This window comes from Emydura macquarii, unplaced genomic scaffold (assembly GCF_026122565.2).
Source record: "Emydura macquarii macquarii isolate MOO-44397 ecotype Brisbane River unplaced genomic scaffold, CSIRO-AGI_Emac_v2 contig_3295, whole genome shotgun sequence".
In the NCBI taxonomy this organism is placed as follows: domain Eukaryota; kingdom Metazoa; phylum Chordata; order Testudines; family Chelidae; genus Emydura; species Emydura macquarii.
In genome coordinates this window covers 910,167-937,942 of record NW_027133432.1, presented here as the reverse complement: position 1 = coordinate 937,942, position 27,776 = coordinate 910,167, and the positions used below count along the sequence as shown (strand labels likewise).

Genomic DNA, 27,776 nt, shown 5'->3' with positions numbered 1-27,776 from the left:
CACATTTCCTCAACATAGCCACAACCAAGTGGCTTCCCTGCTTGCCTGCAACCAGCTCTTTCTGCCTGTCTGCTAATTGCTGGATTTATTGCTCTTGCTCAGCCAGGTTCCATAAGAGAACTTGCATCTGGACCTGCAAGTTATCTAATTCTTCAATAACACCAGCAGAGCTTTGGACCACCTTTTTCCCACCGTGTCAACTTTGATCTCTTCTCAAAAGCTTGCCTCCTGGTGTTTGCTTCTGGAGCTACCCAAGGTTTTCCCAGAACAACAATCTCTTACGTCACGATAGTGATAGCCCTTCAGTCCAAAGTTCTTGATGGCAGCATCTTCCAACTTACCTCACCACCCCGCACCTTAACAACAGTGTATCCCCAGTGTATCACTCTTCCTGGCCCAAAACTGCATCGCCTCAGGTTCAGCTGTCTGGGTCCCTGTTTTCTGGGTCCCAGTATCCTTAATAGTCCAGTGCTCGGTGTTGACCATCCATCCATCCAGTCTCTGGTTCCCCAAGGCAGATCCAACTTACATGCCCCTCTTGGCAACAGTCCATGCCCCTGACTGTCAGGAACACATGTGTACTTTCTTTTTGGTGTTTGTGATGGGCTGGTCTGTCCATGCTCTGTTGGGTGCCCACCAAGCCTGTGACTGGAACTTCTGAGGTAGTCACTGTTGCTCCATCCCTCACCCTGGGAGGTCTGACATCTCACAGCCAAGGATAGCATAGGTACCTATTCTCAACCCTCCTTAATGGGATGGGGTTCAGGCCCTACATGTAAAGGTGTTGACAGTCCATTTGCGCCTCCTTGTGACCCACTGTAGGTGTGCCCCACCTTAATTTCACCAATTGGGGCAATATTTTAACAGTCTGGGGCAAAGAGAAGCCAACACACACTAAAAAGTGGCATGTTCCCTTTTAATATAGTTTAAGGACAGTAGAAAGTACAATACACAGTTCATAAGGTCCTCACATCAGGGCCTTAGTTCAACTCCCAAACTTCAGGTTCACAAACAAGATTTCTAGTTAGACTAGCCTTCTAGAGCCTGAGAGGAAACAACCAATCCAGTCTGCATAACTTCCATTCCCTTCTCCCTTGGTCAGTTTCCTCTTCCTGTTTATACAGCCCAGCCCTACAGCAGGGGCTCCTTGATTACATCCTAGCCAGGATGTCAGCTCCAGTCTGTCCTTTAAATGGATAGTACACTCCTTCACACTCCCACATAGCAACCTTTATGTAAGTGGCGTGCCGTGTAGGGCAACTCTAATTTTTCCAAATATCTTGTTTAACCTCCTCCTTCTCTTTGGCTTTGATTCCTCTCACAGCACAGTAAGCCCCAAGCGTGGCAGCACAAGTTTTATCCACCAGTCTGTGTGCATAGGTTTGATCTACAACCTTGTTTGTATTTTTGATGACCTCTGTGGAGAATATATTATCACTTTTTCATTTAACTACAAGAAAAGTGAGTAAAAATACAGTTGTTATATCTTTGGGCTGTGGATTTGATGATAAAGTTATCCTGTTAATTAAAAAAAAAAAAAAACCCAAAGACTCTGAATGACTTCCCTGTGTGGATCACCATAAGGATATTGTTAATTTCACTCATGACTGAAATACCCATAATATAGAGGAATCCCTGTCTTTTAACTCAAAGCGCAGTTCAGCTGACTGATTCTACGATCTCTCAGCTTCTGTAACAATGATGACCATAGATTACCATAAGGGATACTGATTACAAGCTTCAGTAAATATAACCTTATATGTTTTACATTTAGATGAAGTTGGCCCTTTTTTTAACCAAAAGCATTAACTTTAAAATAAATATATTCCTCTGTTAAACACTTGGATTGTTCCTGCTGATAAAAGGTTAATTGGGTCCTGGTGACACTCTGAAGCACAGGCTTAATCTCACCCAGATATAAAAGAGTTGGGAGTGACTGGCTAGAGAGAGGATCTTGAGCATTGGCTCTAAACATTTTCAGACTACTGTACCCCTTTCAGGAGTCTGATTTGTCTTGCGTACGCCAAGTTTCACCTCATTTAAAAACTACTTGTTTAGAAAATCAGACATAAAAATACAAAAATGTCACAGCACGCCATTACTGAAAAGTTGCTTACTTTCTCATTTTTACCATATAATACTAAAATAAATCAATTAGAATATAAATATTGTAATTTTCAGTGTATAGTAGAAAGAGCTGTATAAAAAAATCATTGTCTGTAAGAAATTTTAATTTGTAATGACTTTGCTAGTGCTTTTTAGGTAGCCTGTTGTAAAATAAGGCAAATATCTAGGTGAGCTGATGTGTCCCCTGCAAGGTCTCTGCCTATCCCCAGGGGTACGTGTACCTCTGGTTGAGAACCACTGATCTAAAGACTATGGTGTGAGCAATACTGATACAGGAACCCAAGAAGCAGCTAGGCCTTGGGCTTGAGCTGAAAGTTTAGCTCAAACTTTCTCCCAAAGCCTAGCTGCTTCTTGGGTTTCTACATCACTGCTCAATGTATGATAATTTGCTTGCTTTACTATTCCATCATCCTTCCTCCTCCCCGTGTCTACATATTGTATCTATGTCTAATTTAAACTGCGAGGTTGCGGGGGAGAAGACTGTCTTTTGCTGGGTGTCTGCAAAACAAGTGGGACAGTAAGGCGCTAATGCCAGATTTGTGTCCTAGGCATAGCTGCAATACCAATAATAAATAAAATAATAATGTCTGTTGTTAAATTGTGCTAATAAACCAGAAAGAGAGTGAATTCAGAGTCTACATACGGGATCAGAGTTTCAACTGGTGTAAATGGGTGTAACTACACATAAATCTATGCACAAACTGAGGATCTGTCCCAGCATGAGGACTTTAGAGCAGGTTAGGAATGACATTTACTCACATAATTCCCTATCAATGTGTTTATGGAAAACATGGCAATGTATACCCCAGAACTAGAAGGCTTAGAGGGATGGGAAAACTCAGCTCAGGCAGTCACATTTACATAAATTATAATGTTGGTTGCCTACAGGTCCATATACTGTGTTTTTTTACTTTAGTTGGAATTTATCTTGGTTCTGATTGTATAAATGATAACTGATTGTTACTGTAACTGTACTCATGAAAGGGCATAGGTATTGTGTAAGATATGCTTGGAGTATGTGGGTCACTGTGACCGTATAGGTCGTGGACTCTGGTTTGGGAACAGGATTCAAGCTCACCTTATTGACTACACCAAAAGTTAATAAATCAGAGTCAAAGGTTCAAAAATCATGAGATTAAAAAAAAAAAAAAAAAAAAAAAAAATCTTACAGTTTCTAGGCTAAAGATTATATTGTGTTTTGGGGTTTGTCTTTTGAAATCCCTGTGTCTATCCCCTGTGAATGTGAGATAATTAGTATCACCCACTCTCCCAAACACCTTAGATAAGGTGATTTTGGCCCCTGCTGCAGGAGTTCTGACCCCCATATTTTTCCATGCCCTGCCCAGCAACTAATTCTGCTCCCAACTTCCATATCAAGCTTATCTGCCATCAGTTCTTCCCTCCTACCTCTGCATCAGTTCTATCTGTCCCCCAGCCCCCACATCTGCCCAGCTCCCCACCAGTTTTGCTCTCTAGCCTACCCTCTGCTCCTTCTGGGATTCTTCACCCCCTGCTCCCACGCCTGGGGCCCAGCTGCAAAGGGGTCCCTTCTCCCTTCCAGGCTGGTGGAGCAGTTCAGGAGCTCTTCATTCCACTCTGCCCCTTCTCAATAGGGTGTTGCAGAAAAGGAGGGGGGAGAAAAGAGCCTGTTCACAGGAGGGATGAGGGAGTGGAGCTGCCTTCAACTTGCTGAGTTCTTTCTGCTCCCTCTTTCCCCTTCCCCTCTGCCTCCAATGAGAATGGGGTCCCCTCGCTGAGGGAAGAGGGAGAGAGCACTGCCTGCTTCCTGCAGCAGCCCTGATTGGCTACACTTCCTCAGGAGGTGCCCAAAAGGGGAAAGCAGCCCATCAGAGGCAGGGTTTCTCCCAGGCCAGGCTGAAATTTGCTGGAGAGCTGGAGCTTCTCCTGTCATCTGCATATGGGCTCTTGCCCAGCCAAAATCCCATCACTCACAAAAAAATAATAAGCTGGCAAGACTAGGGCCAAGTGCTCTCTCCAAAGGTCCTGTTTTTCTGTATTCTCCCAGCTGGAGATGGATTCGGAAGGATGGACTGGCACCAGCAATGAAAGCGCAGAGCTGACTTCACAGTGAGGCTGGACCAGACCAGCAGATCAAGGGAAGGGATTATACCCTTCTGTTTAGCACTGGTGAGGCCACACTTGGAGTATTGTGTCCAGTTTTAGCTCTCAATGGAGGCTACTGTTATGTGTTCAACATCCAGCCAGTAGAAGAATCCATAATCCCTAGAGTACCAAAAAAGGAAGTAATATCCTGAGATCAGTGGGGACCAGACTCAGGAAAGAACCCAAGGCTGAATGGAAACAGGAGCACCAGACCAGAGGTAGCATCCTGAGAACTGGCTACAGAGGAAGATGAGACAGCAAGGAGCATAAGAGCTGGGTCTGGAAGGCCAAAATTATTCATCCTGTTAGCACAGCAGTGGCCACAGCAGAAGGATACACAACAGCGTCCAGAAGGAAAAAATGTAGAGGAATCCCAGTAATATTCTTATCTTTGTACCCCTGTACCAGACTGCCCTTAGTAGATGAGTTAGAAACTTAGTCTGATCTCTATTGTAACTATTCAAGTTCCACCTTGGATACTTGCAGCCTTTATTTTTGCCAGCCCTAGTTTTTAAAACAAAGTTACTTATTTGAAATATGAGTGTTTATAGGAACTTCTACCATGGGCTGCAGTCTCTGAAGTCTAGTGCACCGAGGGCTCACAGCACTAGTCTCTAAGTTTTTGGTATAAGGAGCATTTAGAAGGGATTCTTATCCCAGCAACATTTTGCAATGAGGTTGTCAATTATTTTTGCAATTTGGCTGTATAACTTTCTTGTGAAAGCTTAATCACATTCTCCATTATTAATCAGAAACTTCTGCAGTTATTAGATTAAAATAATTGAGATGAACTATTTAAAAAAAAACAAAACCCAAAAAATGCATTTTTTAAAACAGAATTAGAAAACTTGATTTTGAGTTTAACATAAACACATTACTAAAGACATCAGCTTTTTTAAATTAATACTTATTGCCCCATTTCCTGCAAGTTTGTTACATATCATGAGTTAATGCCATATAATCAGAATCTCTTAATAAAGAATGTATACAAAAATGCATTTTTAGTACAACTTCTTACCGAAGTGGATATTACATTCCAGGAAAGTTGTTTTACAAACCCCCCCGCTTCATGCAGAAAGATTATCCAGTTTACGGCAAATGCCTTGGTGTACTTCAACCCAGCTGTTCCCCTGCACATCTGCCACAGCTGGTTTATTTCGGAATGGAGCTGTGAGGGGGCGGATCTGCAGCCTCCCCTCGCCCCTCGATTGGCTCATCCTTATGGGACTCTCTGGGCTTGCTGGCGTTTCATTGGCCGGGCTTGCCCCCTTCCCCCTGAGCTAATTGGAGGAGCCGGGATGGGGTGGGGGACGGAACCCCCTTTGGTTTATTGATGGGGGGCGGGGGAGTGGAGTCATGCCCGGTCACCTGCAGCTCGGGCAGCTGTTGTGCCTCTGCGGCTCAGCCCCGCCTCTCGCTACTGCCGGGGCTCTGGAGCTGACGGGCCCGCCGCTGTCAGGGGAAATGGCCAAAGAAAAGCGAGAAACACAAAGAACATGGCGAGGGAAGGAGGAGTCTGAGCGGACGGCAGCTGCGCTCCCCCGCCCGAAGGACGCTCCGGGGAGAGAGAGGACAATGCCCAGCTCATTCTGGCCCAGCTCCCGGGGGAGGAGGGTTGTTTTCCCAGGGCTCCCCGCACGCCCTAGTCGGTGTCTCCGGTAAGTGGCCTCTGGGCTCTCGCTCCCCCTGCCCTCGCTCCGTGCCGGGGAGCGGGGCCGGTGCTGGGCGCGCCGCAGTGCGCCCCGAAGCGGAGCAGCCCTCCGGGGGCCCGGCTGCCTGGGAGAACTTTGCCGGAGCCGGGAACTTTGCCGGGGGCTCGGGCTGCAGCCTGGGAGCTGGCCCGGCTAGGGAAGGGAGAGGGGACGCTGCTCGCTCCTCTGCAGGGACCTGCCCCGGGTGTGCCCCTGCTCGGGGCGGGGAGGAGAGGCAGGCGCGCCCCGGCCGGGAGCAGGCACCAATCCCGCCCGCGCTGGGACGCGCCCTGAGAGGCGTTTCCCGGGGGTGGCGAAACTGCAGCCGGGGAAGCAGCAGCTGCGCTTGGGAACCAACTTTCCCACCGGCTGTTCGCAACTTGTGGGAAGTGCGGCTGGGGCTCGGGCTCGGACACTCTCCCCGCCTCCCGATCGGGACTCTGGGCTGCCGGCGGGCCGGGCCACTTCCCCGCCTGCCCCCTCTCTGCAGCTGTCAAAGAGAGTCCCGCCTGGCAGCGCAGCGGGGGTGAACCCCAAAGGTGAGCGACGCGGGAACAGGCTCGCAGAGGTAGGAGCAACCTGTCTGCTGGGTCTTATCTGCTGCCCCAAGCTGTGACAAGCCACCCGCAAGTGTATTGTACGGGACGCAGCTGGAGTGAGATCTGCAGGTGCAGCGATTGGTACTTTTACCCACTCTCGCCTGCTTTTTGTCCCTAGCCCTGGGCTTGTATACCTTGTATACCTTTCTGGCAGGAACGAAAAGTGGCACAGGTAGAAAGAAATTACATATAGCAGCTATATTTTGAACTCCAGTGTCGCTGCGGGAAGCATCAACATAACTATATCATTAGCTGGTGTCTGAGTTTAATGAAGGCTTGAAAACCATTTGAAGAGGTGCTTCAAATGATTGCATAATTTCATTCTTTAGGATAGCTTGACACCAGCATATTTGTGTTTTTGTAACTTTAATTGTGGCTAGTGTTTGTGTACTTCACATAATTTTAAGTTTGGTCACATTTTTAGTAACACTATCAGTGACTTTAATCCTCTGACATACCATAGTAACATAGGGTCTTAACAGATGTCAGTTTGTGTAAATAACTATCCAGAGGAAAAATATTCTCCCCATACCTCATTTAAAACTATGAAAAGTTAGTGTTTTTTTTTTAAATGTTATGATAATGGACACACACAGGCAGCATCAGTGTGCAAAAAAGCCTCAGTATAAACTGCATCAGATCTCTAACACTAGAAAGTATTTTCTTAAACTTTCAAATTAATTCCACTTGTAAATATTTACTTCAAACTTAAAAATTGCTGTCATGTGATTGACCATGTAAACTAATCTTGACTGTTCTCAAGTCCTCTGGAGCATTTTCTTTTTTCCTCATATTAATATGTGTAGCAACTTTAAAACCTGTTATTCATATTAAGAGTTAAAATGTGCCTGTAGTGGAATGTGTAATGCATCAGTATGTAGTTCTATCAAGTACCATTGCAGAAAACTGTTTAATTACAGAAAAAGCGACTCTGCATTATGCCGCCCCCCCCCCCCCCCCATCTGTTCTTTTTGTCCTCCCTTCTCACCCATAAAATGCTTTAATATATATTAACTTATTTTGAAGGTCTTGCTGATGAGAACTGTTACTGATATGGTTGTTGTTGTTACAGTAGTTTCCTGATACTCTAATCAAGATTTGTGTCCCATTGTGCTTGGCCTTGTATAAATATATAAAGGCCTACATTTTTTTTTTCCCTTCAAAAACGACTGGTGATTTTGGGTATCCAACTTGAGTTACCATTAAAGAGGCATGATTTTCAGAAAGTCCTGAACACTGATCCACTCAAAATCAGGCTTTAAGATGTACCCAGAATCTCTAGCCACTAAAAAACTTACCTGTGAAGACAAGTGAGTGAAAAGGCAAAATAAAATACATATGTGATCTTTTAAAATCATTTTGTTCAGTCTCTTTGCCAAACTCTTGAAAAAGTTACGTTCTTCAAGAGAGTTACAGCCACCTAAGGTACTCAATTGTGTTCTCAGAAAATCTCTTCATTCTAATGTAGTAAATTATTAGGCTTTCATCCTGTGAAACAAACCCTCTTTCCCTTGAGGGTTAGAATGAAATGAAGAAAGGGTGCCTCAGTGTACTTGATTAAACACAAGTAATAAAAGACAGCTTAGTTTCATTAAAGCCAACAATGTAAATACTAATTAATCTATAGAAAATAGTTATCTATCCTATATGTGCATACATATATTTAGGGTGTGTAGAATTTAAATGTAAAGATGACATTACTGATTTAGCGGTTGCCATTACACATTGACCATACTTAAGAAGAATATCTCTTTAAAATGTGTTGACATTTAATTGACCTTTTAAAGTTCATTCTGTTAATCATACTCAGCGCTAAAGCTATGGTTGACTGCTCTGGTGTTCTTACATTCAGTCGTGCTCAGCATATAAATTCTACAGCATAATTGCTACTTATTGAATAAGAGTTTCTTTTCTTCTCTGAAAATGAGAAAGTTTTACTTTGCCTCAGGCTGGTTACTTGTTGTAGAGTTTTGAATCAAAATACTTTCATGTCAATAATTGTTGTGTAGGGTGTGGCCTCTAGTTAAGAGAGTAATGGAAATTCTTGTCTCCTAAAACTGCATTTTTCTCTTTCCTGAAGCATTTTCAAATAGAGAAAGGTAACCTTGAAGAGTTTGAAGGTTATATTTGTCTAGTACAAATTTAAAATGCAGGGCTTCAATATTTTCTTCATGGTCCTTTGTTAGCCTCTTGTTAAAGTAAAGTCTAGTTGTCTTAATACTAACATTCTGAATATAAAAGGTTGGTTTGGCAAAAACCTTGGATCTAAATGCTAATAGTTTTATATATGAGATAAAAACTACACTACCTGCATTATGGCTTGTAGTCACAGGACTATTTTAATCAAAAACTGTATGTATACTCAAAATAGCAATATTACTGAGAGGCCACTAGTGAAGGAACTAACCAAGGATTAACTAGTTACATTAAAGGCCAGATGTGTAATTGAGGTAATATCTCCTGCTGTGTATTTTAGCATTTCTGGGATTTTTGTGTACTTTGTAGATTAGAACTAAATTTGTTTTCTTGTGTATTGGTTTTACAAGTAAGCTTTCTTTATAGAAAGTAAGGAAAGCACTAACTATTAAAAGGCATAGTATGAAATCTAATACCTGTAATTCCTAATAGCAATAGCCCTTCGTCTCTTGGACACTACCATTGCAAATTAATTGATTAGTTATTTTAACATATGACTTTACTTAAAAAGATTGGGCTTCAAAAGAGAATGATGGTTGTTTGGATTTCTAAACTATTTTCTTCACACTGAAAAAAGCAAATCCTAAAACCCTCAACTCTGAACAAAATGCGTACAATGCAAAATTGGAAATGGTTGTTCAAGCTCTTAAGTCTTCATCCTGCTACTACATGGATGCAGGCAGACCCCCTGCCTACTTCACTCAGTTTTATTTTAGTGAATTTACAATCATGTGTCTGTATTTTGTGTGAAGTTAATGAAATAAGATAAGAACCCTAAGTAACTTAGTCTATTCATGTTGGTGTCTATAGAAAGATGAGCTGAGATTCTCTGTATATTCTGTAGCTGATATACTTTCATTTTGTAGTATTCCTGGATTATACAAATACCGCTAAAGAGGATGATCCTGCAGTCCTCACTCTGAGACAAATGTGAGCTTTGCCAGAGTAAGGACTGTAGTATCAGGCCACGAACTAATATAAATTTAACTGAATTATATAAGGTTGTATAGTTGGAGTAAATTCATATTTCTCATAAGGGCCTCCTGTTGAATGAATGGTTTAAAAATAATTCCTGAGACCTCATGCTCTGCCTGGGTTAAAAAGTTTATAGTACAAGATGGGAAATGGCAATATATACCACATTTTTCCTGAAGGTAGTGTTCTTTCCATGCAAATGACAGGAGACTTGCGAGAGATGCACGTGATAAAGACATGACTGATTCTGAGGTATTTCCTCAAAATGGAAGTGAATATATCTTAGTGCCCTCTTTCAGTTTTTAAAAAACAAAAACACCAATCAGGCCTACATTGATTGCGTGTCTAACAAATCTTTATTAATCATTTACTATCAAAGCCTCTGACTGCAATTGTGAGGAGATAATATCATGGGGTGATTTTGTGAGGTACCTTTTGGACATTAGATGAAACTAACAAACTCCTCTCTAGAATTCACGCCCCTCTAATCCTGACTTAAGCAAGCCCTTAATGAAGAAAATCCTCTATAATTACTTACCGGTAGGTATTAACTAACAGCTACCTTAGAAAAGGGTTTCATTAGCTTCTTAAATTTTTTGCAGTTAAAACACCTTTCAACTAAGGATCTGGAAACACTTTTACATTATTGACTTGGACTCAGGAAACCTGGGTTCAGTTCCTGTTTCAGCCACAGATTTCCTTTGTGACTTTGGGCATGTCACTTACCCTACCCTGTGTGTACCATGTAGTAAAATGGAGGTGATACCCCAGTGATAGAGGGAAGTATTTCGAGGATAAATCCATTAATAATCTTAGGTGCTCAGATACTACTGATGATGAGGGCCATAGATAGATGGTAAGTACTTTGGTGAAGGGAACAGGGTCAAGGTTTTCAAGGCCTACTAGGACAGTCCGCCACACAATTTCAAAGTGAGGCCACATCCCTTAATTGGCTTTGGAAATCTCCACACTTCTTATGCATTGGTATGGCATTTAGAGCTCAAAGGGCCCCTTCTATACTGTTATAATATTAACTTAGTGGCAAAGTCGGGAAAAGAACATGGGTCTCTTGGCCCCACTCCCCTTTCCCAGCTCTAATCATTTAGCAATTGTTCTGCTGTTCAACAACAAAACACAGTTCTTATGCCATTCTTCCTAGCTCGTTATCACGTTACTAGACTAGATCTAAACTGTGTAGTAGTTGATCTTGTGTTTACATTGGGCATTCAGAGAGTAGGAAGAAAATATCTGAAGTATTAAGAGGATATTTTTTTGAAGTGCTGTGTCACAGAAGTTGTAACTAGTACAGGAAGAGAGGAAATAAACCAGATAATTCTGACCTCCAATGACTGGCAAAGAACATGGTGAATAATTGGGACTCACTTGACATTTTCACTCCCCATTTCCTTGTTTAAAGTTCCAATGTGTGGGTACTGGGGAAATGAGAATTGCATACTAACTAGTGCACATAGGACACGTTAGCCCTAACTGTGGCTTGTTTAAATAGCTAACCCCCTTTTCCTAATGTGGCTGATCTAATGGGAATCTTTTAACTGGTGCATTTTAAAAAATATCTGTCATATGAGCTCAGTTACATTTTTAGTTATAAGAAGTAACTCTTTAATCAGTCATTGCACTGGAGGTAATAGAAACTTAAGGGTATAACATTAACAGGGTTTCAGGTCCATGACCCTGGCAGTAAATGTCACAGTTTGTCTCCTGGGTCACAGTATTTAATTACCAACCATGGAAACATACAGGTGTTAATGGTCTCCTCTTCATCCTGCTCACCTGAATGCAATATTGATACCCCAGGAGAGGGAATCCTTCATAAATCAACTGAGGGCAAGAATTCAAGCAGGTATGGCCTGCAGTGAATACCTCACTCTGATGATAGAGTTCATTACTAAGACTTGTGCTTCTTTAAGGACAAAAATGTTCCCGTATTTTAGCTATTAACTTCTGTATAAACAAGCCTCTTAGAAAATCACTTTAATATGCGGTGTTAGTGATTTTAATGTGTGCTGAACACCCAGAAAATAGTTTAATTGCCTACTCAGTGCAGCGCCCAACATTTCCTATTACATCTGGTACAAACTGGTACTCAAATACCATGGGTGTGAAGTTAGCAACAAGCTAATACATTGCTCAACTTTTTACTGGGAAAACTTTTTGACTAAAGTCATTAGTTCAAAACTCTCACACACTTACAAAAGTGCCAGGGGATCTGTGAAATCCCCACAGATCTCTGCTTGTTAAGATCTTGACTAAAAGATCTCTGTACAGTAAGAGTGGAAGTGTGCTGATCAACATCTAATTATTTGAGGCTCAATAGACCCTGTTGTGATTTTAGCTAATTGTTCCCGGGTGTGTAGGTTTCCCTGTTCTCTTTCTGCAAGGGAAGAGTGGCAGTGGAGAGACAAAGGTGCTTTACACCACTTCGTGTTCTCTCTCTTCATGGGGGTGTGGGGGTAACAGGGCCTGCCTGCTCCTTGATGCAAATTAGAGCGGTCTCCAAGTAGTGGGAAGCCAAAACTAGTTAGAGCACAGAGTACTCTGGGATTGCCTACTCCCTGCCCTGGAATGCTACTATGCAAGGGCTGACATCATTGCAGCTTTATGCCATCTAGGGAGCCCATCTTTCAAGGGGTATACTTAGGGGCTGCCTTTTGCCTAATTAAAAGCTCTTATCTTATGTACTTAATAGCTCCCATTACTGGAGTATCTGAGCACTTCACAATCTTTAAGGTATTTATCCTCCTAACAGCCCTGTGAGATAGGGGATGCACTATCTGCAGTTTGAAGATAGGCTTCTGTCTTTCACTTCCTCAAGTGACTTGTCCACCAGCACATAGGAAGGCTAGTCGAACAATGGCTTGCACCAACGTCTCCCCTAACATAAGTTAGTGCCCTATCATCATCATCTTCTCTTGCAAAGTGGTGTAAAGGAGCCTTAGGCCTCCGTTTTCTTCTACACTAGGAATTTCAATATTTAACCAATATTTAGCCTAGGGCTTGAAATAATCACCTGATACATTCCTGCCAGAGTGAAAAATATCTGCACCTAACTCCCATCCCTGAAACTTAGAAGAATAAAACAATTGTATACTGTTTGTGTCAATCACTATTAATATTTAATTTTAAATTACTGATGGGACTGGTGAAATGGCAGAAAAATATTTATTGAATAAATTTCAGACCAATTTTCTGTATAGTACTTGATCACCTAGAGCTGGCTGTGCTTTGCAAAAAGTGTGTATCATATTCACTGAATTAACCCCCTGCTTTGAGCAGGGGGTTGGACTAGATGCCCTCCTGAGGTCCCTTCCATCCCTAATCTTTTGTGATTCACTGAATATTGGTGAAATTTGTAAAATATATTTCAGTGCTATGTAACAGGTCCTACTTAGTGCATTTCTTTTGCTTTTGTTTTACAGTATGTTCACAGTGGATCATCCTAAGCTGTCTTGTTTCTCCTTTTTCTTCTTTCCTTCTATAACCTTTCTTTTATTCTTTGTCCCTATATCACGTTCTCTCTGCTGTGGTCTTCTCCTAAAACTTTCTCCTGCCCCCCCCCCCCCCCCCAACCCCGCCCCTATACTTCTCTGTTCTACCTTATCCCATTAGTTCCTCCCTCGTATGTGTATATTCATGAACCCAGACATAGGACCTCAAAATTTTGACATGACACCTGATAACCATAGAATAAACTTACTAACCAGAAATGGCAATGAAAGATCAGGTGATCCACTCCCTAAGGACAAATTCCTGTACAGAAGAATGCTGGGATTCTTCTGACCACAGATCCTGCACCCAGCTTGAGTGGCTCCATCTTTTGTATGAAACTCTAGCTAGTGGGTGTTTGAAACTTGAAGCAGCTATCTCTGCCTCTTCTATGGCTTTTAAAAAAAATAAGCAGTATTCCACTCTGCCCCACCCTGGTTTCTCCCACTCCCACTTCAGAGCTTCTCAGCTGTTCCTACAGTTGGTGGGACTTCTCCACTACTTTACTCCTTTCCCAGCTTCCTGATTAGAGCTGGTCAGGAATTTTTGGATAAAACTTTTTCACAACAGAAAAATGCCAATTCACTGAAATGAAATCTTTCATGCGAAAGGATTGGTTTTGACAAATTTCTTTTTGAAAGTTTTTGAAAATTATTTTGATACTTGAAATAGAATCATAGGAGATTAGGGTTGGAAGGGACCTCAGGAGGTCATCTAGTCCAACCCCCTGGTTAAACCAGAAATATAAAGTTCTGGTTTTTTGGTTAGGAATGACTTTTATACTCTTTTACACTATCGAATAACTTCAAGTTTGAAACAGAGGTTAAAATCAAAACAAAATGTGTAGAAATTATCACCATGTTTCAGTTGATCTGAACCATATTTTTTTGGCTTTTCAGTGTGTGGAAAATTTGAGATTTCAGCTCTTCATCTGATTTGGGATGCAAAAACGTTTTGAAATTGTGAAAACTTTCACAGGATGTGAAAACTGATTCCTGCCCAACTTTATTCCTTGTTGCTGCAATAGAGATGTGTATCTCTGCTACTCTAACCTTCCTCAACTATATGTTTCTTTGGATTTGCCTCCTCTTGCTGCTGCTCCAAGCTGTCTCAGTCAGCAGTAGAGTGAAATTGACTTGATTCTTGTCACTTTGAATGCTGCTTACAGAAAGTTGGAAAAACAGCTCTGAGAATTGAGTGATCAGTTTTCACTCATTGCAGCCAGGGACAGCTATGAGCAGTGGCAAAAGCTCTGGAACTACCTGTCAGCAAGCTTTAGTAATAAAGCATTGCATCCGTTTGTCCCAGGTTTGCATTTGGAAGGCTTTTTTCTCAACCATGAAAGCTAGAAACTTAATTCTTCAAAAATCAAAGCTTAGTTTCTACAGCAAATTATATTGGGAAAGCTTTCTATTTGTTGTGGGCCAGTGGGGTTTTTCCAGCCCTGATTATGCCTCTCAGCTGGCTGAAGCCCAAATGTGGGATACTGTGGGCTGAAGACCCAAAAGGACGGATGTAAGAAAAATAGAAAGGGAAGCTTAAAATGAAGTGAGTTCAATTCTCTAAATTATTTTCCGTAACTTCAGTCTCATGGCTAGTGCTTCTGATGTAAATAATTTACATTAATAAAAGTACAAATTAGGTTATTGTGGAAAAGGAATAAACTTGTCTAAAATGAGAGACTTAATATATGTAACTGCAGTGCCTAAACTTTTTCCTCACTGCTTCTCTGTTCAGTCTTTGGCTATCTCTATGGTGCAAGCGAGGGGTGTGATTCCCCATCTCATGTACACGTACTCACAGCACTTCTCATCGAGCTAGTTCAAGTATAAGTAGCGATGTAACTGTGTGGTAGTGCTCTTGGCGGCAGCAGAGCTACATGTGAGTCTAAAACTGGTGGGTATGTACTCGGCATAATTGCTGGCAACAATGCTGCTGTTTATACTTGTGCTGGCTCGATGAGAGCTACCATGAGTATGTGTACACAGGTAGGGGAATAGCACCTCTAGCTTACAGTGTAGACTGATTTCCAAGCATAAGACTGTAAGTTTCTGGGGCAGATGGGAAATCTGGGAAACCTGTATCTATCTATAGTCTATGTACAGAAAAAGGTATGCGAGACATGCAATACTGGCATTTCAGTAATTGTTCTTTCTTTGTAATAGTTCCACCAGAAGAACTGAAGATATGATCCAACAGCTGTGTGTGCAACTTTAAACTATATCCACAGCAACTTGTTAGTTCCCATTATCACATGAAAATTGCTTCCACTTTCTTGTGGATACTTCTGTCAGAGATCATAGAGATTGAGTTTACCTGGAAAACTCTTGAGTGGATAGGAAAATTTTATGTATAAATTTCCTAAAAATATTTAAGAATTGATAGGTTTTCGTAGCACGTATTGGTACTAGATCTGTGTGGCATTTTGATTTCTCTAGTCCTGTGGCCGATGGGGTTTGGTAAGCTAATGGTGCCAAAAACTGTTTCTACACAAGCTATTAAACCTTTTTCAACACCTGCTGAAGGAGGCCAGAGGGGTCAGTTTCTGACAACCATTATCAGCCAATAAGTAATTTTCCTAGTGTTTTCTAAAACGTAGAACAATAGAGTGACACTTGCTCTCCAGTCCAACTATTTGACTCAACTTTGTTTTAATTTGCTTCTTGAAAACAATTTTGATAATGGGAGCCAGGTGATATTAAATGCTAACTGAGCTTTTGCAATTACAATAATCCATTCAACTAACTTTTTGTAAATATATAATATAGTTCATGTCTTGTATTTCCAGGAATCATGCAGTCTGGTGTTCCGTGATTGAGTGTGCAGCCAACATAAATTATAATGGAAGTTGAAATAGGAAGAATTGGGCCCAACGAGTAAGTTCCTGGGTTTTTTTTTCCCCAAAGATTTCCTTATTGTTAAAAGACTGGTATATAACTCAGTATATTATTCATTCACCTAAATATACCACATAAAAAGATTAAACTTACATCAGACAATATGGGGAGAGGTCTGATATAGTGCACTAAGTGCTGTTCAAGCTATGTTTTGAGAAACGGATAAATCTTTCCTGTTAAGATATCTGAACTATCGCTTTACCAAAGTGAGATGGAAAATATTGTGCTGAATTTCACCTGATTGTCTGCAACTGTACTCATGTTTGCTCAATGCATGGGAATCTATATATCAACCCACATCTCTAAAATATTGAGTCCAAGGCATTTCAGAACAGGCACAAACAACTTTTATACCCCCAACTCTGAGATATCAACAACAAATGCAGCTTTTAGTGCAATATCTCATAAAAAAGTGAAGGCCAAATTAAGTCATAACTTCTCACTTATCCCTTCCTGTACTCAGTGATAGAAATGGAAGGATGAAGAACTTTGAATCAATGTTAAATATGAGAACGAAGTCTCTGCCCAGATAAGTTGTAATTAGTAGATTGTGTGCAGATGGGGAATGGATTGCAGCATGCTAAGGAGTGACTTTTTATCATGGGTCTTGTAAGTTCCCCATATTTTGGTTTGTATTTCATTAATTTTGTTAGCATTTTGATGTTAGATTAATATCACTGAATGACTTTAATTTACCTTTGTGCGCTTGCCGGTGTCATTCTATCTGCATTTGAGGTGGTGGAACAGTGGAGTCATTTTAGTTGCCCAGCTAACTTTCAATTTTAGCATTAGTTTAAGTGACTATTTGGTGTAGCTTACACTGGTTCTCTCTTGCCCTTCTGTACCTCCTTCACCAGATAATTCATATAATTTTTGTTTGACATTCTGTGAAAAACTCAATTGGCTTATGTCAGCTACACTCCCACTGAACTTTCCATATTATCATGCCAAGATGTGAACAGTTTATGAAGACCACCCCAAAAGTGTATTAACCTGTTGGAATACTGTTTAATTTCTCAGTCATGGTCGTTCAAAATATCTGCAACTATACCACTAATACATAAAAATAAGCTTTAATTACCTCATATTTCCGTCTTTAAGACCTTTTCTTTAAATGTTAGATTATTCTGCTGAATGCATTACTTCACACAAATTGTGTACAAAATAAATTGTAAAATCACCATATAGTAGAAACAACTAATCTTCAATTGTCTTATATAAATGAGCCTTACCTTACTGGTAAAACTGTCTAGCATTTCACATGTGACCTTGCTTTGACTTTCATATAGATATGATCTGTTTGATGTCTTGCAATAGCTGAAAGGAAACCATACATGAGGAAAATGATATAGTGTATTCTTGCTGACACCGTGTCCTTCATCTAATGAATTCAAACAACTAAGATCTTGTTAGTCTCTCTGTCTCCCCACTTTTTTCTTTTAATGAATTGTAGATATTAGATTAGCCTTTCATCTGTAAATTTATTAATCTTCAGTTTGTGACAAGATATAATTAAACTGAAATCTTTGCCCTCTGCTATCGCTGAATTATATCTAGTTCTGCATTCAGTGTGCATTATCTTGTATGGTGTTGCTTGTTTCCTGCTTGGATTTCATTTTATAAGATGTAAGATTCCAGAATAGAAACAGGAGTGTTCAATTTCAAGAGTCCATAATCGAAATATTTTCTTAACCTTTGTTTTGCTGTATATACTCTACAAAGGGATTTATTAAGTAATTCTGTCTGTAACTCACTGAAGTGGGCATCTTGGTGAGAATTTCATAAAGTTAGTCTCAGTCATACTGCTATGTAGAGAGCGGATCAATCTCTCTCCTCTGGAGTAGTCATACGGATGCCAAGTGCTAAGAATTCCTGGAATGTAGAATTGCCACAGCACTAATAAAGTTTGCATTGTTCCCTTAGTGACTTGACCCATTGAGAAAATGTGGTTCCCTAGCAAGGTTTAATAGCTCAAAGTTGGTAGTGAATAAAGGGAAAGACCCCAACATAATTGGGCTTGTTTTCACCTGCTGCCTAGAAGATTAACTTTCTTAACCTTAGTATAGAAAATATAACCCCTGTGTTTTGAAATAGTGATTTATGAGGATTCTTCACATTTGAGTTTTTGTAAATTCACCACAGATTATTTTGCATTTCAAATAGCTATAATCTTTCCATAAACTACCATGTGATAACTTCATTTTAAGGCAAGTTTGAAGGAAAATCACTTATCGTTCTGAATTGATTTGGAAAAATAGTCAAGTTCTTAATCGTCAATTTCCCCCTTCATTATCTTTGTAAGAAAACAGCAGTCAGGATGAAGAAAAACTGCGCCACTGAGACTCATTGTGTTTTGTTTTGTGGTAAATGCTGTAATTCTGATTACTAATTAATTGTTTTGGATAACCACTTGCAAGTTAAGTGTTTATTACCCACTTAAACTTTGTAAAAGCTTATGTAAACCAAGTTAACATTTTCAGACCCCCCTCCTTTCCCATTTTTCTTCTACAGTTTCATTTGGGAGCAAAGGTTGGATAAGTTAATTTTAAGATCACATAGCTTCCGCCACTCCTCTTTTCAGAAAAGAAGAAAGTCAAATCCCATCATTGCATTAAAACAGTATTAAATTAGACCTTCTATTTCAGTAGATAACAAAAGATCCTTCACTATATTTGTTGCTGAATTTAGTGGATTGCCTATTAATACAATAATAAACACCACCGCGACTGTTCTGTTAGTGTCTTGGAGACAAAAGTAAGTTGCAACAGAGCAATCACTACTTCCATAAATCTTTACCATCATTGTATACCACATGTAAAACAGAAATATGTAAATTATGTAACATTTGAGTATTAAATATACCTATATGTTTGGAACTGTTTAACCTAGAAGTCATCGGTTATTTTATTAATAAAAATGTATAAAAACAAGCCATCTATACATTGCCATGTAGCAATATAGCAACATGGAGAGAGGTTGTATCAATCTTCTCAACCAACCTGCTTGGATTCGCCTGTAGGTTAGTAATGTAAAGTAAGCAGCTAAGGAATGTGTATTGCTGTTGACAGTGAGCGACTGTAAACATCCTCGACTGGAAGCTGTGAAGCAGCAGATGGGGCTTTCAGTCGGATGTTTGCAGCTGCCAACTGCCACAGACGTCAAGAAATGTTTGACACCTAGGTAGAGTAGTCTTTGAAAACTTGTAGCCTGCTAGGTTTTTGTTTGTTTCAGAGATATGGAATTAAAACAGCAAGAGTGGAAATGTTTGACTTAATGTTTCTTGTAATATCTCTATATTAAATATCTAGTAATAGTTAATTGTGTTTTGGAAAGAATGTGAAATGTAAATGGATAAAATCTTAGAGGGATGAAATAGGAATTCCTGAGACACTGAACTATTATAGTGAAAGTAGATCTCTGATTTAGAAAACTACTCACACAACTTTAAGTGTTAAGCTAAAAGTAGGTTTCATGTGTCTAAATGTTTATACTGTATGGCTCATATATCAGGCCACACTAAAATTTATAAGAGGAATCTGTGTATTTAGCTTACCTTTGATAGTTCATATAGAATTTTAGATGAAACCTTTTAGGAAACTATAACTGAAGCTTGCAAGACTTGGGAAGGGAGAAATATACCAACTGTAGCAATAAAATAAGAATTCAAAACTCAACATTCTTGGAGGGGATCAACATTTTCAACAAAATACAGGGAAAACAGCAACATTTCATTGGATTAGTTTTTGTGACTCCTATACTATGCTGTCTCAAATGTTTAAGTATTTAAAAAAAAAAAATTCTAATGATATTTCTTGCCCGTCCCCAAAAACAAACAAACAAGTCAACGTTAAATGGACTCTTAAAGCCAGTTTGGCTTTTGTAAGACAATTATAGGCCCTGATCCTGTGAACTTCTCTATGCTTGTGGATCCCTGTGTTTGCATAAAACTCCAGGGTTCAGCTGCACAAAAAAATTTGCAGAATTGGGGTTATAAGTTATAACTTCATGATAGGGAGGAAAGGGAAGAAAAAACTGGATCAAAAGCTCATTATCTCATCTTAAAATTTAGCATTTAAGTGCTTTTCCTAGCAATTTTAATTAATCAAAATATATCTGTTAAATATGTTTAGATAAATGTAGTTCTGTGTTAATGCGTCTTCCATTTGTCAGTGTCCTTTCTCAGAACAATATGTACATGTTTAATATATTTCCTTACATACTTGTATACAAAATAAATGACCAAGGAGACATTTGAACCCTATTATAGCTCTGTGTTATAAAAGAGTTAATATTCCTGGACACCATACTTATATTGACATACTTATTCAAACCCATATCTATGAGGTCAAGGAAGTATGATGTATATTTGACACAATTTCACTAAATCCATGCTTTAGCAAACAGCTTTAAGGTAGATTTGCAGGCTTGCTGTTCATTTGTTTTACTTTATATTTCAGTAGTGCTTGGAGGTTTCATTGAGGATCAGTGCTGTACATTGTACTGGGAGCTGTACAACACACTGTAAGAGAGAGGCTCTTCAGGACAGACCTAACAAGCTAATTTTAAGACACACTGCAACAAGTGGGCTTCACACTCAATTGGATGAAGGAGAGTGAATGAGGGTAACCATAAGAACACATTACATAAATTAACTCAGCATTTATATGAGAGAAAGTGGGACTAAGCCCCAAGGGACCCCACAGATCGTGCAAGTGGGGGGGGGGAGGAGAGTCCATTAAAAAAATGCTGAAGAAATAACCAGAGAAATAGGAGAATCAGATGTAGACAGTCTCAGAGGTTGGGACAGTGCTTAATTTGTAATGAAAAATGCCAGGGCTCAAGCAGATTTTAACTTTCATAACTGATGCAGCAAGCCCAGAGGTGCTGGGGTATGAACTGCCCAGCCTAGAAGTGCCAGGACTCGGCCCTGGCACAAATTAAGTACTGAGCTGGAAGTATGGTGAGGAGCAGGGAGGGATACAAAAAGATTTTAAAAAGGAGTCTGTGATCAGTGATGTCTAAAGCAGGCAAGAGATTAAGGACAATAACAACGATGATGGAGTAGAAGCCTTGAGATTTGCAAGAAGAGGTTGTTGGAGACCTTTTGTGGGAGCAGTGTTAAGTGGAGAAGTGAGAATCTGGGTTGGAGAGAATTCAGGAGACAGTTGGAGGAGAGAAACTCAGTTCAATAGTTTGTAGACTTTTCAATGACCTGAAAATGAAGGAATCCTACTAAAAGTGGAAACATGGAAGTGTTGCTAAGGATGAATCCAAAAAAAAGTGCAGAAAGGCTAAGGCACAAAACGAGTTGCACCTAGCAAGGGACAGACAAGACCAGAAGAGGCTCTATAAATACTTTTGATGCAAGAAAAAAAATGAAGGAAAACGTAAACAGAGCTAATAACGGACAACACCAAGAAGACTGAGGTTTTTCATGCCAGTTTTGTTTCAGTCTTCACTCCAAGATTAACTGTGATCAGATGCTTAACACAATATGAACAACAATGGGGAAGAAACACAAGCCAGAATGGGGTGGGGAGGGAGGTTAGGCAGTAATAATGCTGATGTGGATCACAAATTGAATAGGAGCCCACAACATGCTGCAGTTGGGACATATCGTTCTGAGATGTAGGAGGAAATTCTCACCAGTGCTGAGCAGAGTGAAACCTTGTGGTGTTTTGGGTGCGGAACTTTAGGAAAGATGCAGACAAATTGGAGAGAATCCAGAGGGGAGCAACAAAAATGCTGAAAGGTTTAGAAAATCTGACCTATGAGGAAAGGTTTGAAAAAGAGGGGGGGAAAAACCCATGTTTAGTCTTAAGAAAAGATTGAAGAGGAACCTGATCAGCCCTTAACATATTTGAAGACTTGTGTAAAGAGGACTGTGTTCAATTGTTCTCCATGTCCACCGAAGGTAGAGCAAGAAGTAACGGACTTAATCTGTAACGGGCGATTTAGGTTAGATATTAGGAAAAATTTTCTAACTATCAGGGTAGTTAAGCACTGGAATAAACTTCCATGGGAGGTTGTGGAATCTCCATCATTAGAGGTTTATAAGAACAGGTTAGACAAACAGCTGTCAGGGATGGTTTAGTTTTACTTGGTCCTGCCTCAGGGTTGGGGTTATAGGGGTAGGCAGAGGAGTTAGAGGAGAAATCTAGACAGACAGCAGTATTAGTGACAGCAGAAGAGAAGGAAAGAGAGTGATTGGGGAGGCTGTGGGACTAGGCTTTCAAAAGAGAAGTCTGGATTCCATCAGTCAGGAAGATCCTTGTAGAGTGTGTGTGCGTGCGTTCTAGGAGAGAGTCAAATGTGATGAATAAATCATTGGGATTATGGGCATGGGAGTCGGTCAGAGTAGAAAGGCAGTACTGAAGAAGGAGAGGACTAATTTGTAGTGGAGGGAGTCTATGGGTCATGAGACTTCCTAAAAAGTTATTTGGCAGCGAGGGAGTAAGGACAGACATTGCAGATGTGGGAGGTGAGCCTAGATTGAAGATTGGTAGGATGGTGGAGAGGAGAATGGAATGGGGGTGTCTGTAGATTATGCTTGGGCCCTGCCCCTACTCTTATTTTTTTTTTCAGGCCCAGTACAAACTTGTAACATGGGCCCCCTCCTGCACATATACCACAATCCCTCATCCCATACATACAGTCTCATGAGCCATGAACATTTTTTTCCTCATGGTAATGGGGGTTGCAGCCCGGGACGAGCCCCGATAAAGTATAGCCTTGCCCCCCACCCCATGTAGGGGTCCTGGGTAGGGAGGACCTGGGAGTGATGGTGAGCTAAAGCATTGTGGAATTGGAGATCCTGAAAGAAGTGGTGAGAGAGAGATGTCAGGGCGGGGATGGGTGAATGATGCTAAAGGAAATGAGGAGACTGGTTACAGGATGCCGAGGGCAGATCCAGTATGGGTTATGGCTTGCTTTTCAAACCAATGTGGGAATACCACGTGTACCTCTTGCCCTGACCCTAGAATTCAGTAACTCCTTAAAGAGCTAGAACACCTGCTGGTGGTGAGAGGCTTAAAAGGTGTTCTAAAGCCAAATTTGAACAGGACAAGAGAGGTTTTTAGTAAAATCACAACCAAGTCTGTGCCCTTCGACTGGCTGAAGGAAGAAAGTGAAACTGAAGATTGCTTCCACCATTCATGAAAGAGAGGGAGGATTGTCCCTACCTCTGCCATTACTCTTCAGCAAGAAAGCAGCAGCCTCTTACAGTTACTGTATCCCTACAGCTTGTCTGAGTGCTGTGATCAGCACAGAGGAGAGGAAATGTGTGAGCAAATTTAACTCCATGTTAATTGAAGCCCACCAGTATGTTGGCTTGGAGGTAGAGCTCAAAATGCATGGTACTGGTGGATTCTTAAGCAGATGGTATTGCACTCTGGCCATGTTTCAGGCTGAGCTTGCTGACATTTCAGAGAATGCATATGTGATTTTACAATTAGATTATGAAGATTTGACATGCTTAATCAGCACTTTCTAATAAGAATAAGCATAACATACCCTGTTCATCTGGAAGTTTTACTATATTTGAAGAAGACTGGGCAACTGGGAAAAAACCCTATAAAGTCAAAGTATTTAATATTATGAGCATTAAGTAGTACCTGTGAAGGTTTACATATTGATGATGATTGTGCTTTGGCAGGATATTCTTTTCCTGGATTTCATACTGTCTCAAAACTAAAAGCTCACTTCCTCTGGGAAAATGAAGTAATATGTTGGGGTTGAATTCCTTAATCTCTAATTTTACTATGTACAAATGTGAATTGTGGAAAGACATTTTTTTAGCTCAGTAGAGGCTCCATAATACCTGTCATCCCTTCAGTCACCTAAAATCCTGTTACTATGTCTACCAGCAAGAAAGTGTTATTAAACTAGACACATAGACAATGATTTCCAGGACTGGGTGCCTAAAGTTAGACTCTGCAAGCCTTTTTTTTTTTTTTAAGGCACCTAAAGAAATGGCCTGATTTTTCAGAAAAGCTGGGTATCCAATAACTCCTATTAAAGTCATGGGTATTGTATCTAAGGACTCCTGGAGTTGACCCCTCAGAGTCTTGCATACTGTTAGAAAAATGAACCAGCACCACTTAACCATGAGTCCATGACTGTCCTTTGTGGAAATGATCTGTAAAATGACTGGGCAACTGCCAGAAATGGCATTATGTTCCGGACTACATGTGCACTTGCTATGAAGAGAATACAGTTGATTGAATGAAAGGCAAGCTTTCAGTACTGAACTCTTATCCTATCTCAAGCCTCACTAAAACAAAATGGTTAGATAAACATTTTAACTGTTTTTATCTATTGACTACTAAACTCAGTAATTTTTCAATCTCTTAGTGATGTGAGGACTAGATCTTATAGAACTAAAATATGTACTTTGCATATTAAAACAAAACACACAATATGCTAAAGTATAAAAAACAGACATACGCTGTCTAGAAATTAATTGTGTAGTTATGGAACACAGATCAGATTTTTCTCAAGGTATAGCTCTCAGAGTGTGGACTGAGTAGGCTTTTTTCTCCATAAACAATATTTTATAGATTAAGATGAGTGAAATCTAGGGTTAGGGTCTTTCCTTTTATCAATATATAATATCAAAACTAAGGCACACATTTCTGACTTCCTAATGTTTTACACAGTTTAATTATTTAAACTGACGAAGGGTATGGGGAGAAAACCCTACACGTTGCATTTAGTTAGTGGCTTTTCAGATGATGATTGTAGGCGTTTCTTTAGTTTCAGTATTAAGGTAACTTCCTTTAATTGAAAATCTCTTGAGTTAAATAGTAAGCATAACACACTCTTGCATAAATTCAAACTTCTTGTATAGCTAGTAATTTCTATTATCCATAGTATATTACACAAACTTAAATTCCCTTCAGAAAATTAAAAATGTTGTGATCCATCTCTTCCTTGCAGCTGTTTTTGAAAACTTTTATGGGGGCATCTTACTAAACATGCACTTCAATGATATTGCTAATAAAAAAAAAAAAAAAAAAAAAAAGACACTGACTGTGAGCCCTGGGCTGCTCATTTGGTAAGGCATGAGTGTGTGTGGAAGGGGAGGAATTTGCTAGGGAAGCTATTCAATTTCCAGGAGTGGCTATAAAGAGGAGTTTGTATCTGGGCATTCTCCTTTATTCTGCTCTCTTAGAGTTTAAATTACAGAAGCAAAAGTTGCCTTTATTATGCAAAAGGAGAAAAACTCAAAGAAAATGACTCTGATCTCTAAGGATCAGATTTTGGCTGGCATTTAGAGATTTCTTCCCCTTCCTCCCCCCAATCTCTTGCATGGCCCACACGAGGGCCAGCCACACTTGCTGTCTTTGTACTTGTTTCCTTTGTGCACACCTGGGAGAAAAGGGGAAGTGCAATGTATCACCGGGGGGGGGCAGTAAGATTGAGGTTGGTGTGCTCTGGCCCATAATTTGAAGCTCCTCTCTGAGATCCTGAAGCAATGGCTGTATCTCCATACCACCCCTAATGCTAATCACATCTAGTCCTAAGTATATCATTCCTAGACATAGTTTTCAATTTGTATTTTGTGGTAGATCTTTTTCCATTTTCTGCTGCTATTGCCTTCCATGTAACACGAGACTGGAATTAGTAACTTCTAGCCAGAATTTCAGTTATACGGAAATGATGGTTGCATTTTTCAGTGCAGGCTGCCATTGTAAGGGGAGCTGTCTAACCTCCTTTTGTAAAACAGGAAAGGTAAAGCACAAATTATAAAAAATGGCAGCAAAGCTATTACAGTATTTTATAAACTCCTATGCTCATTTAATTTTTTTATAATGTTAATCCATTTAATCTGTTAAAATTGTATATACCAACTTCAAGGTTGTAGAATTATGACTGAGATATTAGTTACAGTAATAAATATAAACTTTCCATATACACCTGAAGTTGCTGCTAGGAATTCATTGCATCATTAACATGATATTTTTTTTAAATTATCTGGTACATCTAGTTTGCTACATGAAGAACAGTATAATACTTTCTGTTCCTCTGGAACAAGGTAACTTATTAGTGTACCAGCAGCATAATACAGGGGCTGGAGTGTATTAGTGATTAAAAAAAAAAATTCTGACATATAAAGGATTTTATAGCATGAACTATCTTAATTAATGGAAATTATGTAATTGTAAAGCTTCCTTGCATATCTGATGTGATTTAAGATTTATAGGAGTGAATAAGTATATAGAAATAAATGTTAGGCGCTAAACATTGAAATGTAAAATATACCACACTTTTTTTTAGGATTTCAAGATTTTACAGTAGTAGTAATGTAGGTTTACAACCATGTCATAATTCATATATAGCCATCAAACATACAAAAAAGCAATTATAGTTTGAAGAAATCAGTAAGTTTGTCATTCTTTGTAACTATACTGAGCTGGGCAGTTAATGTTATAGTGTTAGTAGTAGCCCTTAAGATTCCCTTTAATGGGTATGACTCTACAGAATTGCAAGGGAAGGCATGGTAAGTGATGAACAGATTACATTACTTTGGAGCTTGACAAATGTACTGAGCTTGTCTTTCCTTGACAAGTGGATGAGTTTGCTCATCATTTTCTGTACGTTTAACAAACAAAACCCTTCCAAATGTGAATTAATGCAATACTGTCTACCTTAATCTGGGAAATACTAGAAATGTGAGCTTTCCATTCCTCCCAGTGGAATGTGTATGTATGCTGTCAGTTTTGACCCCTGAATGCTTCTGAGGGGCTTCCACTGTTGCCTTCCCATAAAACCCAGCATACATTTAAAGCACTGGCAGCAACAAGGATAAAACTTCATGACCTACTGGGCCACTTATCAAGGATTACATAGGTGCCTTTTTTCAAGAAAGAAAATAATGCACAGAATTTTCTAAGATTTTCTTCTTCCTAAATTTATTTCATCCTCCCACTTCTTAACTGTGGCAGGTCACTTTTTCCCCAGTCCTCCACTCTTCTTTTGTGTGATATTAAATGGGTTGAAAAATAGTTGAAGAGGAAGGTGAGATTGAGGGTTCAAAGACAGATGGGATATTAACATGCATAACAAGAATTTCCAGAGTTGTTGTAATAAAGGTTTTATCAGGGATATAAAACCTCATGTTTCTGGGTTTAAGCAAATCTAAAGCATTTGGTAGTGGCTACTGTCGTGGACAGGATACAGGACTAGGTGGACCATAGCTTTGATCCAATGTAGCAACTCCTATGAATAAAAGGTGGGGGGAAGAGGGAGGGGGACAGGATTGTTGGAAGACCATGGCGGATGAAAGACTAAGCGTGCAGCATAGGAGATAGAAGAAGTAGGATTGGAGTGAGAAGGAATGACTTAATTCACAAAACAGAAAAATAAGTATGAGGCAGAACAAGCTAATATGAAGTCTAAAAAATGAGATGGGCAAACATGGGAGATAAAACAAGTCCAAAACATAGTAGCAAGCAATATCAGTAAAGCTGTTTAAACATTTTGACTCTAACTTACTATTTCTGAGTTGTTCATGACTTTCCTCTGTCAGGCTAAAGTTTTGTGGTTTGACCTCTGCCTGAAAATGAGGTTTGTTTTTAAAGTTTTTTGAGCAAAAGCAGTTTGACTGTTTTTGAGTATGATGGTGAAAATTGAGACTTGAATAGCTTAGGACTAAAAATATA

The 27,776-nt window shown here is 39.9% G+C and overlaps 1 long non-coding RNA gene across 1 annotated transcript in view; it reads left to right on the top strand.

The window, feature by feature from the left end:
• Positions 1-5,843: 5,843 nt before the first annotated feature.
• LOC137143089 (uncharacterized) overlaps positions 5,844-27,776 on the top strand; it is a 43,760-nt gene continuing 21,827 nt past the window's right edge. Inside the window, exons 1-2 of the long non-coding RNA XR_010917110.1 lie at positions 5,844-5,909; positions 16,005-16,092. This is a non-coding gene — a long non-coding RNA (uncharacterized lncRNA). The remainder of the gene's footprint in view (positions 5,910-16,004; positions 16,093-27,776) is intronic.